The sequence below is a fragment of the Rhamphochromis sp. 'chilingali' genome (assembly GCF_963969265.1).
Source record: "Rhamphochromis sp. 'chilingali' genome assembly, chromosome: 12".
NCBI lineage: Eukaryota > Metazoa > Chordata > Actinopteri > Cichliformes > Cichlidae > Rhamphochromis > Rhamphochromis sp. 'chilingali'.
Genome location: NC_137939.1, coordinates 14,580,787 through 14,597,199, shown reverse-complemented (window position 1 = coordinate 14,597,199; position 16,413 = coordinate 14,580,787).

Here is a 16,413-nt window from a genome sequence, read left to right as displayed (position 1 = left end):
TTCTGATGCTCCTCGCTAGCGTACACATAGGTCTGCGGAGGGCGGGTTTCGCGAACACCCCCTTCGGTGAGGACCTTGGGATCTCCGTTGCTCCCTGTCTTCCTTGCCCCCTCTACATTGATCTCAAGTGCCTCGCTAGTGAAAGAGCAGCTGCTTGGCCTGTCTATTACGCGAACACCGCCCTCCGTTTAGACTTCAGAAACTCCTTGCCTCCTCCTCATCCTTGCTCCCTCTACATCGTTCTCATGCTCCTCGCTTGCGTACGCTTAGGTCTGCGGAGGGCCGGTTTCACGAACACCCCCTTCGGTGAGGACCTCGGGCTCTCCATTGCTCCTTGTCCTCGTTGCTCCTTCTCTACCGTTGTCATGCCCCTCGCTAGTGAAAGAGAAGCTGTTTGGCCTTCCTATTACGTGAACACCGCCCTCCGTTTATGCTCCTCGCTAGCGTACGCTTAGGTCTGCAGAGGGCCGGTTTCGTGAACACCCCCTTTGGTGAGGACCTCGGGCTCTCCGTTGCTCCTCGTCCTCCTTGCTCCTTCTCCTTCGTTTTCATGCGCCTCGCTAGTGAAAAAACAGCTGTGTGGCCTGCCTATTATGCGAACACCACCCTCCAGTTGGACCTGGGGCTCTCCATGCCTCCTTGTCCTCCTTGCTCCCTCTTCATCGCTCTCATGCTCCTCGCTAGTGAAAGAGAAGCTGTTTGGCCTACCTATTACGCAAACACCACCCTCCAGTTGGACCTCGGGCTCTCCGTTGCTCCTCATCCTCCTTCTCCCTCTACATCGTTCTCAAGTGCCTCGCTAGTGAAAGAGAAGCTGTTTGGCCTGCCTATTACACGAACACCGCCCTCCAGTTGGACCTCGGGCTCTCCGTTGCTCCTCATCTTCCTTGCTCCCGCTACATCGTTCTCAAGTGCCTCGCTAGTGAAAGAGCAGCCGTTTGGCCTGCCCATTATGTGAACATGGCCCTCCGTTTATGCTCTTCGCGAGCGTACGCTTAGGTGTGCGAATGGCTGGTTTCGCGAACACCGCCCTCTAGTTGGACCTCGGGCTCTCCGTTGCTCCTCGTACTCCTTACTCCCTCTACATCGTTCTCAAGCGCCTCGCTAGTGAAAGAGCAGCTGCTTGGCCTGCCTATTATGTGAACACCACCCTCCAGTTGGACCTGGGGCTCTCCATGCCCCTCGTCCTTCTTGCGCCCTCGCCTTCGTTCTCATCTGCCTCGCTAGTGAAAGACCAGCTATGTGGCCTGCCTATTACGCGAACACCGCCCTCCGTTTGGACTTCAGACACTCCTTGCCTCCTCCTCATCCTTGCTCCCTCTACATCATTCTCAAGAGCCTCGCTAGTGTACGCTTAGGTCTGCGGAGGGCGGGTTACCTGAACACAGCCTCCGTTTAGACCTCGGACCCTCAGTGTCTCCTCATCCTCCTTTCCCTTTTTAAAAACATTTTCCTCGCTCTCACGCGCCTCGCTGGCGAGCCCTTAGCTTTGGGGAGGGTGGGTTTCGCGAACACCACCGTCTGTGAGGAACCCAGTACCTCCTACACACACACACATACAGGAGGCAGTGAGGAGTAGAAGGAGGTTGTTGCTACGCCTGCGTCGCGACACCAGGGCTCATTGTGTGTGCGCCCGGAGCAGCTACGGGGGAAACACATGGGACAACCGACCAGTTTGGGGCCATGGTTTATTCAACGTGTATTTTCAGTGTGGTTTAACTTGCTAATCTGATCTGAAATACTTTCCTTGAATGTGCCTTAATTTCACCTCTTTTTTCTTTCTTCTATTCTTAGCTTACTGAAAATGTTGGCGACCAAAGGCCGGATCCAGGGATGTGTGCTGCTTGTGCTACTGGCGTTATGTGGGCAAACTGCTCGCTGTCAACATCGATACAAAGGTAAAGTGCAATCCCAGGGTTGTGTGCTGCTTGTGGTACTCGCTTTATGTGGACAAACTTCTTTCTGTCAACATCAATACAAAGATAACAAAAGAATAGCCTAGTGTAACGTAGTGTTTTATGTTTTTTTTTTCTAGAATGATTCAAATGTTACCATCATTTCCCCAACCCCGCAGGCTCTGCGACCCGTGAAGAACTGAGACTCCTTCTGGTCGGTAAAACAGGATCGGGAAAGAGTGCATCCGGAAACACCATCCTGGGGGATGCGAACGCTTTCAAAGAAGACGTTTTGCCTGAGTCTTTCACCGACGGCTGTCTCAGAAAAGAGGCAGAGGGCGAAGACGGTAGAAATATCGCTGTGATCGACACTCTGGGGCTGTCTTTTGGATGAAATAGATGAAATGGTGGATTTCAATGGAGGAAACCACTACACCAACGAGATGTATAAGGCGGCCCAGAAGAAACTCGAAGGAGAAAGGCTGAAGAGGAGAAAGGAGGAAGAACAAAGAAAAAGGGAAGAAGAAGAGAGGATCGAATTGAAGGAGCGGTGTAAATTCTTCCGCCTCGCTTCCCTGGGATTATTTGGCACAGGAGCGTACTTTACATCTTATGTTCTCATGGGGCTCAGTGGAGCCTTTGGATATTCTCAGTTAAAGACGCCAAACTTGACGGTTGGGCATCTTCTTTACTCGTCGATACCGTGAAAACTGCGTAGGTGTATCACCTACTCGACCTAGTGATCAACGAGTACCGCACCGAAGCATGCAACGGGTGCAAGACCAATCACCCCAGCTAGAGACAACACGAGTGTCTGCGAGTCTTGGTGTCAGGGTCCCTGTGCCTACCCGGTCGGCTCAGTATGGCTACATATGTTTTTCATTTTGTTCCTGCTCTCTCCCTTCCTCTCTTTCCCTCCTCCCTCTGCCAGGGCGGAGCTCACCTGTGGGCTTCTGCCCTTGGTCCACGCACCTGGTCGCCATCACGCACCTGTGGCTCATTACGAGAGTGTTCCAGCTCCTTTGTAAGACGGCAGCTCTGTGTTTCTCGTCGCTGGACCGTTGCCGACCCGCATTCCCTGGACCAACCCTTGTGTTTCCTGAGTGATTGAGTGTGCGAGGAGTGGAGTACGTCATCGTGTTTTCTGTGGAGTGTGGAGAGGAGCGTGAGGAGTGGACGGAGTGCGTGTGGACTTTCAGCGTCTTTTCCCTTTGTGTGTGGACCCCCGGAGCCTGGCTTCCCCCTCACCTCTGTAAATAGATCACCTGGTGTGCTGTAATAAAGATTCTTGTGTTTCCCAACTCAGAGCCTGCGCGTGTGTCCGTTCTATCCCGCTGTGACACTTGGAGGATGACTTTTACGCTGAACATTATTACAGCATCAGGAAAAGACTCCTCACGCCGCGTTTCATTCCTTCCATTCAACGTCTCCTGATCATGTATTCACAGCCACCGAAGGCGCTGTACAGCACCGAGCACCTGAAACACGGACAGTTTGTTGATATTGTAATCAAAAATACAGCCCCGGGGGGGCATTTTAAAAACGCACCCTCCCTATTGCGCATGTCCCTTAAAAGTATGGCCTTCCAGATTGCCTCAGTTGTATCGTGAGTGTAATTTCAAATAAAATGAAATAAAACTCAGAAGCGTCTGTGTGTTGTATTCTTCTTTTTCTTCTTCTTCTTATTATTATCATCATTATTGTGATTATGCTTCATTTTTATGTACTGGGGTATCAATGACCCCCACGCTGCCACAGCAGATTCTGTGCGTGGCCCCCAAGTGCTACGTTTTGTTTCCCGATCCCCTGACGAACCTATTAGAATCGCTCTGGGGCACTCTTCGACCCCAAATGATCGTTCTGTTTTTTTCATTTTCATTCACCTGTCTCTACTGAGGGTGGGGTACTTTGGGACCCCCGGGGTCTGGGGCTGCCCCGAAGGGGAGCACAAGGGTTAACAGCGGCCTCCCATGGACGAACATGATAGAGCCTGCCTGAAACTAGGAGAAAAATTGAAACGGGAGTGTCATTCAGGGAGGGAAACATGGGTGTACGGGGCAGGAGCCAACCCTGATGCGCGGCCTGTGAAATGCGACCCAGGGGTACTCTGGGACCCCCGGGGTCCGGAGCTGCCCCAAAGGGGAGCACAAGGGTTAATACAACTCAGTGTTTATATAAGTAAAAATAAACTATGGGGGTGTCCAAATTCAGAGGCTGCATCCTCCTGAGGCCACATTTGTAGGCCGATTACGTCACAGCGAAGCAACGAAGGCTGTCCAAATTCGTGGACTCCTCTAAATGCAGCCGACAAATGCGTCAGATTTGAAGGATGCGTTGGGTATGTCCATCGTGGCCCATCATATCCCACAATTCATAGCGTAGCCCAGCCGGCGGCAGCCACTTAGTTTTAATATTACTCTTATTACTCTTTCTGGGTCATAAAATAAACTTGTAAGATGTTTTCAATCTTACAAGAGAATGTAGCTGTGTAAACAAATATCTGCTCAGTTTATCAAGATATCACATATTTGCAAAAGTGCACTGACATTTTCAGAGACGGCTGTTACCCACCAGCTCGATAGCTAGCCGGGGGGTTCTCATTAGGTTTTCCTTCAACCCTCAGTTATGTATTGATGTATACACTGTGATGGAAACTTCATGGAAACAGCTGTTTAACAGCTGCGCTGTAGTGATGTGTTGGTCGCAAACGAAATGGCTCTTAGGCTACGTTCACACTGCAGGCGAAAGCGCATCAAATTAGATTTTTTTTGACCCTATGCGACCCATATCCGATCATGGTATGACAGTGTGAACGGCACAAATCCGACATTTTCAAATCCGATCTGGGTCACTTTCGTATGTGGTACTGAATCCGATACATATCCGATGTTTCAGAAAATGACTGCTGTGTGAATGGTCAGGTCGCATCAAGTCCGTCTTTTATGTCACTGACACAAGACAGACGCCAATTATCAGCGCCAGAGAAGCGCCCGATAAGACATCGCGAACGCTTCCTGGCCATCCAGTGTAGATGTTAGTGAAACTGTTGGGAAGACAACGTGAACATATTATTTGTACTGTATAATTTGCAGATTCTGACAGAAATCTGCAACTATCCTTTGAAGCACGGCTACTCTCTAAAACAGCAATAAGGATAATTATTAGGTTATTTACATTATTATGCAAATAATAAACAAAATAATTTAAAGCAAAGATTGGGAAACGTAAAGTCCGAAGTCTTTATATTAAGGGCCATCAGTCAAACAATATTGTTTGCTCTGGGTCTGAACAGAGCGCGTTGTGTGTGACGTCTTCTTTTGCGCATGTGGGCCGCTTTGAGGGTTCACACTAGAGCGCGTTTGCTGTCGCATTTTATTTCTAGTGTGAACAAGCAGACAAAAACATCAGATTTGATCAAAAAATCGGAATTGAGCATTAAGACCTGCAGTGTGAACGCAGCCTTAGAGCCGACTCTTTGAAGTGAACGACATGAGCCAGCTCCTTATTGGGAGCCGTGGGGTTTTTTTTCTTTCTCTCACCCTCTGTCTCGCACTTTTTTTGCTTCACTCCGCACGCGAGCCTTGTGCTTTGCGCTGGGAAGCGGGGGGAGGGGTGGTACACTCGCAGTAGCACAGGAACAGAGCCGGAGCTAAAGAGAGAGGGAAAGAGAGCCAGGGACAACAACGTCACATTAGAAAGGTATAGTAATTATCCACAACTATTTTCAGTTGCGTATGATAAAAGATTTATTCATGCAGACCCATATGACAGAGAATGTGCATCTTCTTTTTGTTTTCATATTTGTTTATATTTATATTTAATTGTGTTGTGGTTTGCAGTGTTTTGTGTTGTTTCACTTTAAATTTGTTTAAAAGGAAAAAGCTGAAAATTTAAATAGTTAAAAGTTGAAATGTAAATAGTTGTTTTTTGTATTATATGACATATTTGTTACATTTTATTTGGAGTGAATAAATAAAAGTATATTTACGGTGGCCCCTAGAGACAAAGCATGTACAAACTCCAAAACACGTAAAAACTCTATAGCACGTACAAATCCCGAAGCACATACAAACTCCAAGACACGTACAAAACATAACAGAAGTGCTCCAGGATGCTAGAGGCAGTGTCGAGCTTTTGTTACCTAGTTGGCTACACAAGCCAGGAAGTACCAACGCCCAGATTTGGTGTGTGGTAGTAACAGGTAAATGAATTTTTTTTTAATTATTTGAATATATATGAGTGCCTGTGTATAAATACACAAACAATACACATATGCTTTCAATTGTGTAATTTAAGTGATCTAGGTAGCTCTGTTTTGGAAGTTCAGTTAACGCTAGAAATGTGCTTTGGAGTTTGTACGTGCTTTGGAATTTCTTGTGCTTTTTGGAGTTTGTACGTGCTTTGTCTCTAGGTGCCACCGTATATATTTATATATAAACATATATAAATAAAACCACAGGGTTTTTTTACATCAGTAATTCCTTTCGTGCATAATTTTATATTGTTGTTAATAATAAATTAATTAAAGCAACAAAACAACTTCAGTTTATCTCATTATACTCACTGATCTGGACCTCTTCAGGTCCTGCGTTTGGTGCAGCAGTGCAGTTGGTTATACTAATGGCTTATCAAAGGTTGTTGTACGTGTAATTCTATCTTATGTATTTGGAAGCAGTAATTAGCAAATACCTTGGAAGTGTTTCACAGAGCTGTTGAATCTATCCATCAAAATGTTCTGACATCTTTAACACAAGCTGAAAATCTGAACCTTTTTCAGTGAGGATTCTTTCCATTACTGATATCAGGTCAGTGTAACTAATAAACTGACAGTTCTCGTAGGACAAAAACAGGGACATGTTGTCCTCTGGTCTGTGCGCTTCTCAAAATGGACCAATTTCATAAAAACTGGAGGAAGTGGGAGAGATTTGTTGAAGGTGCTAATGTGGGATGATGGGCAGTGGGTTATATAACCAGAGCTTAGCTTAGCTATGTTACTTAGTATTTTCACGCAACCACTGGAAGAAGGAAAGCTTGCTAAGGACGTGGCCACTGTTTTTAGAAGGCAGCTCTTAAAAGAGACTGGAAATACCCTTCCGAATATCACCAGGGGTGGACCGTAAAGTGCTCAGTGGACAGCAGTGTTGGGCAAGTTACTTTGAAAAAGTAATTAGTTAGAGTAACTAGTTACTTCTTCAAAAAAGTAACTCAGTTAGTAACTGAGTTACAATATTATAAAAGTATTTAATTACTAGGAAAAGTAACTATTGTGTTACTTTAAAAAAATGTTTAAATATGTAAAACAACTTGGATCCAGTCTTAATCAAAGTTACTAAAATAATAAAAAATAAATTACTAAACATACTTGAACATACTAAAACATATATGCAACTCTCTGTTATAAAACCAAATATATAATTGAAGTAAATAGGCACTTTACAGAAGGAACTAACAGTAAACATTAATATATATGTATACAAACTATTCAAATGTTACTGTGATAATATGACAAAACACCAATCAGATAATATTTTATAATTGTAGAGAGAAGTATTTTTTAAATTTGTCATAATTAATACAATAAAACACAACAGATGTGTCAGAACCTTTGATATTTATTGCACATAAACAGGCTGCAACTGGCTGTCAAATAAGCATTAAATTAAATTATGCTTTTTAAGCAATGTAGTGCAAATTAAATGAGCCGAACTGTAACAGCTTTAGAGAACTCTGGCTAAACAAGTATTTTCCTCCATGCAAAAGTAAATAGTTGAGGTGATTTCAATTTAACACAGAAAAAATACACTGTATAATAAAACTAAAAATTTTTATAAGGTATAAAAATGTAAACAGATAATACAAAGTTTCAACTCCATGGCCATTTAAAATCTATTTGAAGTCAAACGTGCTGTTCTTGCAGTATAGGCATATTAGAGAGTACTGTTTTAATGTCCTCTGCGTTTTTAAAACATGGAGAATTCTTATTTGCCACATCCACGAACCCCTTACATCCATTCATCCTAGCCATTAAACCAGTGGTTGTATCTCAAAACAAGGAGCTTCTCAAATTTCTCATCAGAAAGTCTGTTCCTCTTTGGAGAGAAGATGAGCTTTCCCAAGCTAAACAGTCTTTCTACTGGTGCACTGGATGGCGTGGATGCATTGTATCTGAGTGAAATCCTGATTTGAAATAATCTATGACTTGACTTTCTGCAGTAGCAGAGGTGTCGTCCTCATCTTCAAAAGGGAAAAGAGTCATCCTCTGTGGCTGAGTCTGTGCTAAGTTGGCATGTTGGTGTGCTGGTACCTGCTCGCTGGTCTTGGTCAAGGACAAATTTCCGGCACTCTGCCAGCAGACTTGCCTTGGCCTTGTCCTTCCTTTCCTGTGTCCGCAGCCAACGTAGTTTGAACTTGGGCACAATCATAGCAGCCAAGAGAGCATCTTCACTTTCCAACACCTCTGAAAATCTTGTTTTGATTGCCTGAAAGTAAAGTATGTAAAGAATATATTATACAACCTATCTATACACATAGACACACACACCACATTATATATCATGTGGATCTTTAAAAATATATTGCATTTAACATTACATTTTTCATAATTGTTCTTTTTAAAGTACATGGTTTCTGTTCTTGCTTTACAGCAAAAGGTCTGATCTCTAGTCATACAACTCTAAAGCGTAGAATAAGATGTATAAACTAATAATATGCATTTTCCATCCATATGTATAAAATACAATTGATTAAAAATACAAGTTCTTACTGTGACAACTGCCTCTGGAAGATTTTCAAGAATTTGCAGGCCACTGCTCAACTCCAGGGTCTTAAACATCAATGTCTCCAGTGTGGGTAGGAGTATCCCATAAAAAGTGTTGTCTTCTCCCTGAAAAATGTCCAGTGCCACTGTAAGTGGCCTCATGACAGTGCAGTACTCCCTGATGAACTGATGTTCCCACTCTGTCATGGCTGTCAACCCAAACTTGGAGAAGATGGTGTTCAGCTCAACAAGCGAAATCTCACAGATTCGAGCCAGGGAATCATAAAACGAATTCCATCTTGTAGTGCTAGGAACTAGCAGTTTCTTTCCAATAATGCCATCCACTGTCTCTGCAGCCACTGTTGAACGGCTGGCCTTGTTCTATAACCCTGTGCACTTTGTGGTAGCGCTTCTATATACTGCCTTTGTTTCTGATTGTGAAAGTAGCCACTTGTCAACATCATTACAAGAAACAAGACTTAATGTGTGTGATGCACATCTCTGGTGTGGCGGCAGAGTGATCATCACACCTACATTTTCGTCGTTGTCATTATCATCACCAACACTGTTTTTTTAAGGCATCGTTCATGTTTGTAAAAGTTACCTCATCCTCATCATTCTCAGAGTCATCCTCCTCAACTGGCTGGTACTTTTTAAAGGCCTTGACAAAATTAGAGCCATTGTCCGTCACAGTTGATGTTATGTTGTTTTTACTGTGCCATTATGTTATTGCCATTGTGTATTATGTTTTGTTTGTTTGTTTTTTGCTTTTGGGTTTTTTTTTGTTTTTTGTCTATTTATGTGGATGACTGTCATAATTATAAAACATAATAATCAATAAAAATAAAGTATAAAAAAAAAGAAAGGTGGTGGATTAGCCAATTGGTCATGATCAACTGTAGGCTGGATCAATTACAATACATCTGTATTGAGGGGAAAAGGAACACGATTCGTCCCGTACTTCAGCTAGAATGGAAAAAAAAGACACAAAGCTGAAGTTATTCTGTGGCTTTGCTGCAATGCTGTTTCTTCTTCTCTCATTCTCTCCCCTCTCTCTCCTATTGCTACTTCAATCATGAAACTGATCGATGATCATCCGATCGTCTCTCTTGTTTGTTTATCGCCCACTTTGTGCCAGAAAAAGGAAACCAGCGGATGTTGTGCTAAACAACAGCAGCACGTTCAAGTTTGATCAGCTGTTGTTATAATTTATTTAATATTCCTTTCTAGTATCAGCTGATGTTTGCTGGAGTGACAGCTGTAAAAGCTGCTGCTCATGATATCGGTTTGGATATGTGGTGAGAGGGAAACATGAAGATGATACAAATCATACATATATACCAACAAGACAGTGTACAGCACTGTCACAACAGCGTTTGTTTTAGTTCAAAGGCTTTATGGTTTTTCCTATAATACCTGGTAGTGTAGTCGGACGATTTTTTGTCAGTTCAGCCTTATATATTATGTTTAACCCGAGTGACCACCCGGTCAGCTGGTGGGTAACAGGCATCTCCGAAAATGTTTAGAGCACTTGTGCAAATATGTGATGTCTTGATAAATTGAACAGATATTTGAAGTTTACACAGCACCATTCTCACATGAAAATATCTTAAAAGTTTATTTTGTGACCCAGAAAGAGTAATATTTCAAACTCTGCCACTCTGTGTTCCTCCGCCACTGCCTCGTTTGAGTTTTGGGTGAAATGGATTCTCGAATATTGCATTTCGTCATTTCGAGCTGATTGGAGACCAGAACAGCCAATCAGATTTTTTTACATCCAAGTCTGTGATTGGCTGGTTTTGTGGCACAAATATAACGGTGTATAGAAAGAGTTGAGCACGCACGGGCAGAAATGTTGAGAGCGCGAGCAACACATTGCGAGCGAGTGCAAATACAAAAACTGAGCGAGAGGGGCTGCTTTTGTGTGTCTGTATGGATAATAGAAAACACTGAAATACATTTTTTGCATGCAGCAATGAATTTGTTCATTCAAATTTAGCTTTTCTTTGCTCAAAATAAATTTCTCCTCAAAATGCAACACTTGCAACTGCAATTTTTTTTTTACGTTCGCTCAGAATAGTGGCACAAAAATAACGGCATACAAATCCTGGACATGGAGGAATGGTGGTTTGAGCGTGGAGTCAAGGAGGCAATTTACGTGAAAAGGGAAAGACCATCTCTAAATCGAGGAGGGGGCCTAAGGGTACATCTTTCGCCATCTAAGGCTACGTCCACACTAGCCCAGATAGATTTGAAAACTGCGTTTTCATCTGAAAATGCTCCGCGTCCACACTATCGTTTTCATTCGTTTTCACAGAGTTGTTCGCCCACATTGAAACGACCGAAAACCCTTACGTTCCTGTACTGCGCATGCCTGAAACGCAAGACAATTCCACCTGCCTCATTTCTGCCTGCGGTTTATTTACTTTCCGGCTCTTTGAAACGTCGCGGCAAAATGTCGAGGAAAAGCACCGAGTTTTTGAAATGGACTAACAATGAGGTGGAGTTGCTGCTGCGAGTAACACAAAAGGAAAAAGTTGCAAAAGCGAGTGAGAATTAAAGAATTTGAAGAAAAGCTATCTGGAGCATCTACAGACTGATATTAATCTTAAATAGGACTGTCAAAATTGAGAGCAAACAAATTAACTGCTGTATAATGCCCTCCGCTATCTTAGTTTAATTGGTCACATGACTGCAACACATGACTAAAATGTGTCGTCATTTTCAAAAAGTTTTTGCTGTCCACACTGCCCTGCGATTTCAAATGTATTTTTTTTGAGAGCGTTTTCCTTCAGCGAAAAGGCCGTCCCAGTGTGCACGGGAGGCCGAAATGGAGAAAAAACGATGTGTGGATGTAGCCTTACAGTGCTGTGATTGCAACCATTACCCAACTCTCTGTGAATGGTACTCAGGGGCTTTGATCAGTGGTTGTTGATCAATGGTCATGAGAATTTGCATATTAATGATCGAGGAACTGACCTCCCAGCCCTTCAGTGGTGCTAGTTTCAGTTTCATTACTGAACTGTACTGTTTATGAAGCTGGGGAAACCTGCAGTCAGCTGAGACTGAAGCAGTCACTTGGATGAGTGATGAAACGTTTCTCCCACTGAAAACGCTACGTCCAGATGAACAGACAGTGGCGTGTCCAGCGGGGTGGCCTGGGGGGGGGGGCCACAGGCCACCCCCCCAACCAGACTGGCCACCCCAGGTGCCACCCCAAAGCTAAAACAATAAAATTCAATGAAATATCAAATGTACGATTATGTTTTCACAGTGAAGCTCAGATATCCGAGTGTAAGTGAATACAGCATCGGCTTCTGCACTATGAGCATCATGTTAGCAAAGGTAGGAGAGCCAAGCACGAAAGACGGCACCGCAGAAAACAGTTTTTTGGGGAAAGATTAACAGTTTAACATAGCTGGACTGGCCATCGGGTATACCGGGCATTTGCCCGGTGGGCTGATGACTTATTTTTTGTAACAGTATAAACAATGAGAGGTGGTGGATTGGCCAGATGCTGGCCGATGTGTAAAAATAAGTCAGTTGTTTGGTGGTGGCTATGGCGGAGCTTCCACAGAGGCCAGCAGGTGGATGAGGGAAGGGGAGGCAGGAGGAGGAGAGACACGAGGCAGCCGCCAGTCTGAGTGTCAGGTGAACTGAACTTCAGGTAAGAAGTTATGACCTGCAGTCTATCTGGGTCAGATATAAACCAAGTTTAGGTGTCGTTTATTTTCGTTGTGCTGACTTTTTACAGTCAGTTACAATAACTCGTACTAGCTAGCATGACAGAGTTTCTATACAGCTGGGTGGGTGCTATGTTACTGATAGTGAACTTTATTTTATTCATAAGGTTAGTTAGTAGAGTTGCCAATGGCTCCTTAAAAAATGGAATGGTCTCGTATTCAGAGAAAATATTATGCGTTTTGTATTGAGCTGAGAAGAGACGCAGTTTGTCCCGGACTTCAGCTACAATGAAAAAGACACAAAGCTGGAGTTATTGTGTCTTTGCTGCACAGCTGCCTCTTCTTCTCTCATCCGCTCCCCCTCCCTCTCCTGTTTCTACTTCAATCATGAAACTGATCAATGATCAGCTGATCGGCTTTTCTCTCTTGTTTGTTTATCGCCCACTTCGCGCCAGAAAGAGGAAACCAGCGGATGTCGCGGTAAACAACAGCAGCACCTTTAAGCTTGATCAGCTGTTGTTAGAATTTATTTAATATTAATTTCTAGTATCAGCTGATGTTTGCTGGAGCCACAGCTGTAAAAGCTGCTGGTCATGATGGTTTGTATATCTGGTGAGAGGGAAACATGAAGATGAAACCAGGAGATGTCCTTACTGAATCATCAGAGCTGAACAGGTGATGGAGAAACAGGTTTACCTTTTAGGTGACATGAATGAGTTGAAGGGAAGTTATGAACTGTTTCTGAGAGACAAATAACACCAGGATCCTTTTCTATGTAGCTGACAGCTGGTAACTGTGCAGGGGCGGATCTAGCAAAGTTTTGCCAGGGGGCCCAGGTAGGGTATTAACAGGGAAAGGGGGGCACAAAGAAATACTTTTCTTTCTTATTCTCATTTAAAATATCTAGCTTTTATTAAATAATTATCTGAATCTTGCGAACAAAGTTTTTATCTGACGTAAAATTTATAGAAATCATACATATACCAAAAAGACAGTGTACATCACTGTCACAACAGCGTTTGTTTTCATTCAAAGGCTTTATGGCTTTAATACCTGGTGGGCCAGTCTGCAGTGAAAATTAGTGATGGTAAATTTGATTCTTTTTACTGAATCGAGTTTTAATGAGTCACTCACCAAAGTGAATCAGGTTTTTTGAGTCATTTGATTCACTGAGTCAGTTGACCAGAGAGTGCAAAAAAAATGTACATTTTCACTCAAACTTAATTTGTTTCTCTTTTCATGTAAATCCTACTGCTAAGATGAATGATTCTAAAAAAAAAATCCAACTATTTTATAGAGCAAAAACATTTCTAAAATTAAGCAATTTCCTATAAAAATTGGTTAATAAACATTTATTTTGTTTATTTTTATTTTATTATTATTTTCCTTAAATGTGTTAAATGTATATTTTCTCATCTAAATGTCCACTGAGCTGTGCGCCAGGGGGCGGTAATGCGCCTTAACATTGGTTGCCAACCAAGAAGAAGAAGAAGCTGTGAGCCAGGAGGGAGGGGTGAGTGAGTGAGTGAGTTTTTTAGTTTAACATTTATTTAAGTGCATTATACATAAAAATCTGATCACAGTGATTGTACAAGGTTTTAAAACATTTAGTCAACAAACAGTTTTGTGGAACTTAAAAACACTGCCCTGCATGTTAAAATACATCAAACACATCTAAATTTAGAAATGAATGAATTTAAAATACATTTTCCACATCTAGGAAGCAATTCTGAACACATAAATTGAGGCCACACACTTGAAATCTTAAGTGGTAGCTGTTTTAAACAGACATTTGATGAAGTAAATTTGGCCCCTTCCTTTTTAATGCATAAAATGTAAAAAAAAAAAAAAAAAACTCACATAGATAACATATGTGGCATGCATAAGACATAATATTTTACTTAACAATAGTCTTCTTTTGTAAATCTGTTTCTGACTACCACTGACTTTCACAGCAATTACTAGAGCAAATATTCACATTTGTTTATTTTATAGTGCAACGTTCAAAACAGCATTCCATAGAATTTAGTCTTGCTCAGCATTTGCCCCTGAAACTTGGCATCTTTTAGCCTGCACTAGTGCATCAATATCAGGCATCGTATCCTGAGTAGCAGCCAGTTTCAGAATCTCATTTAAGTGCTTATGTGTGAGCTTTGAGCGTAGCTTTATTTTATTAATGGTCATGAGTGAGAAAACTTGCTCACAAAGGTAGGTAGTCCCAAACATGGACAACATTTTTGCAGCCAGTGCTGTCAATTTAGGATAGCGTGGTAGGAGATACTTGTAAAATGTGTCCAAGCCCACAGAGGCAAATTTGTCCTTCAATTCTACATCACACTGCAAATCAATGATTTCAAGTTGCATGTCAACAGGCACATCAGAAGCTCTGACTGTGAATGGTGAGCGAAAAACTGCGAATTCTGTCTCGAGTTCGCTAAAGACCTGAAATCGTTTCTCAAATTCACTCAGCAACCCTGAAATCTTGTCTTTGTACTGTTTCACGTCAGGATTAACACTTGCTGCGCACACATCTCGGAGCAGGGTCTCCGCTTGCTATCTGCGTCTCCCATAACGTGAGCTTTAACTTGAATGCATGTATGCTGTCATAATACTGTGTTACAATTTTTTTGCGTCCCTGCAACATTCTGTTCAGATTATTCAAGTGCTCTGTAATATCAACCATAAATGCAAGGTCCTGCAGCCAAAGTGGGAACTGTAATTCCTTAACAGGTTTTCCTTTTTTCTCCATAAATTGTCCGATTTCCCCACGTAGATCAAAGAAGCGCACAGCACCTCTGCTTAACCACCTTACCTCAGTGTGGTCTGGCAGACCATGGGTAATGTTACAGTCACTGAGAAGGCTGTCAAACTGACGATGATTGAGACCTCTGGCTCGGATGAAATTAACAGTTCGGACAACCACCTCCATGACGTGATCCATTTTTAAGGACTTGCAGCATAATGCCTCCTGATGCAAAATGCAATGAAATGTCCAAAAATCACCCCCTCCAGCAGTGTTCGTACAATATAAATATTATATTGTACGAACGTGATCCTATATTGTACGAACGTGATAATTATGTATATTGTAATAACGTGGTATTATGTTGTTCAAACGTGAAAAGTATATTGTACAAACATGATAGTATATTGTACAAACAGGAAAAGTATCTTGTTAGAACAATAAACCTTTCACGTTATAACTTGATACACTTGTATTTTTCTTTTGCCTGGGTGGCAGCTCTACGCTTCCGTAGGACAGCTCCAGATTTGACCTCACACTTTTACTGCTTTTTTTTTTAAGACGTGTCAATAAAAAAAAATGTTCAGAATGGAATTTGTTCTTTTATGAAAATATCTCAGCACCAGAAACATTCAGGCACACGTCACACTTGGGAAGTAAAGCTGACCCTCTGCCAGCAGAGGGCAGTCACGCATCGTTGTGGTTGGTGCAGACAAGGAGGAGAGTCCCGGCTTTTGACGTCACTTCATTTTCATTCTGAAGGACTTCCAAACTAGACTTCACTGGAGATTTAAACAAACAAAAACAACCACAAAACTTCCTCAAAGATCCGTGACGACAGCTTTCTTCATCATGATCAGCTGCACCTTAGTGAACCCTTGTATGGTCACATACTGTTATCTAAACTAATAAGCACAGGGAATCCAGATAATGTGGAACTGTCAGAGAATATAAACTTTTCTCTCTGTATGTGGTCTGAGCAGGTTTGAATTACATCCGTGCTTCTGCGTGAAATCTGTCACCACGCTCCATGAACTTACACCCTGCTGTCAAGCCGCAGGAGAAGAGTAATACGTCTGATGTGGATTTTCAAAAATAATCCTCTCATGTTATAGAGCCTTGATATAGAACACGGAAGTATGGATGAAGTTAAGATGGAGACAGAGAAAATAAGCAAGATAAAGTGTGTGTGTGTGTGTGTGTGTGTGTGTGTGTGTGTGTGTGTGTGTGTGTGTGTGTGTGTGTGTGTGTGTGTGCGCGCGCGCGCGTGTGAGAGAGAGCAAGAGTTTTGGATAATGTTAATTGAACTTACTAGGGCACTTTTGAATCATTTCC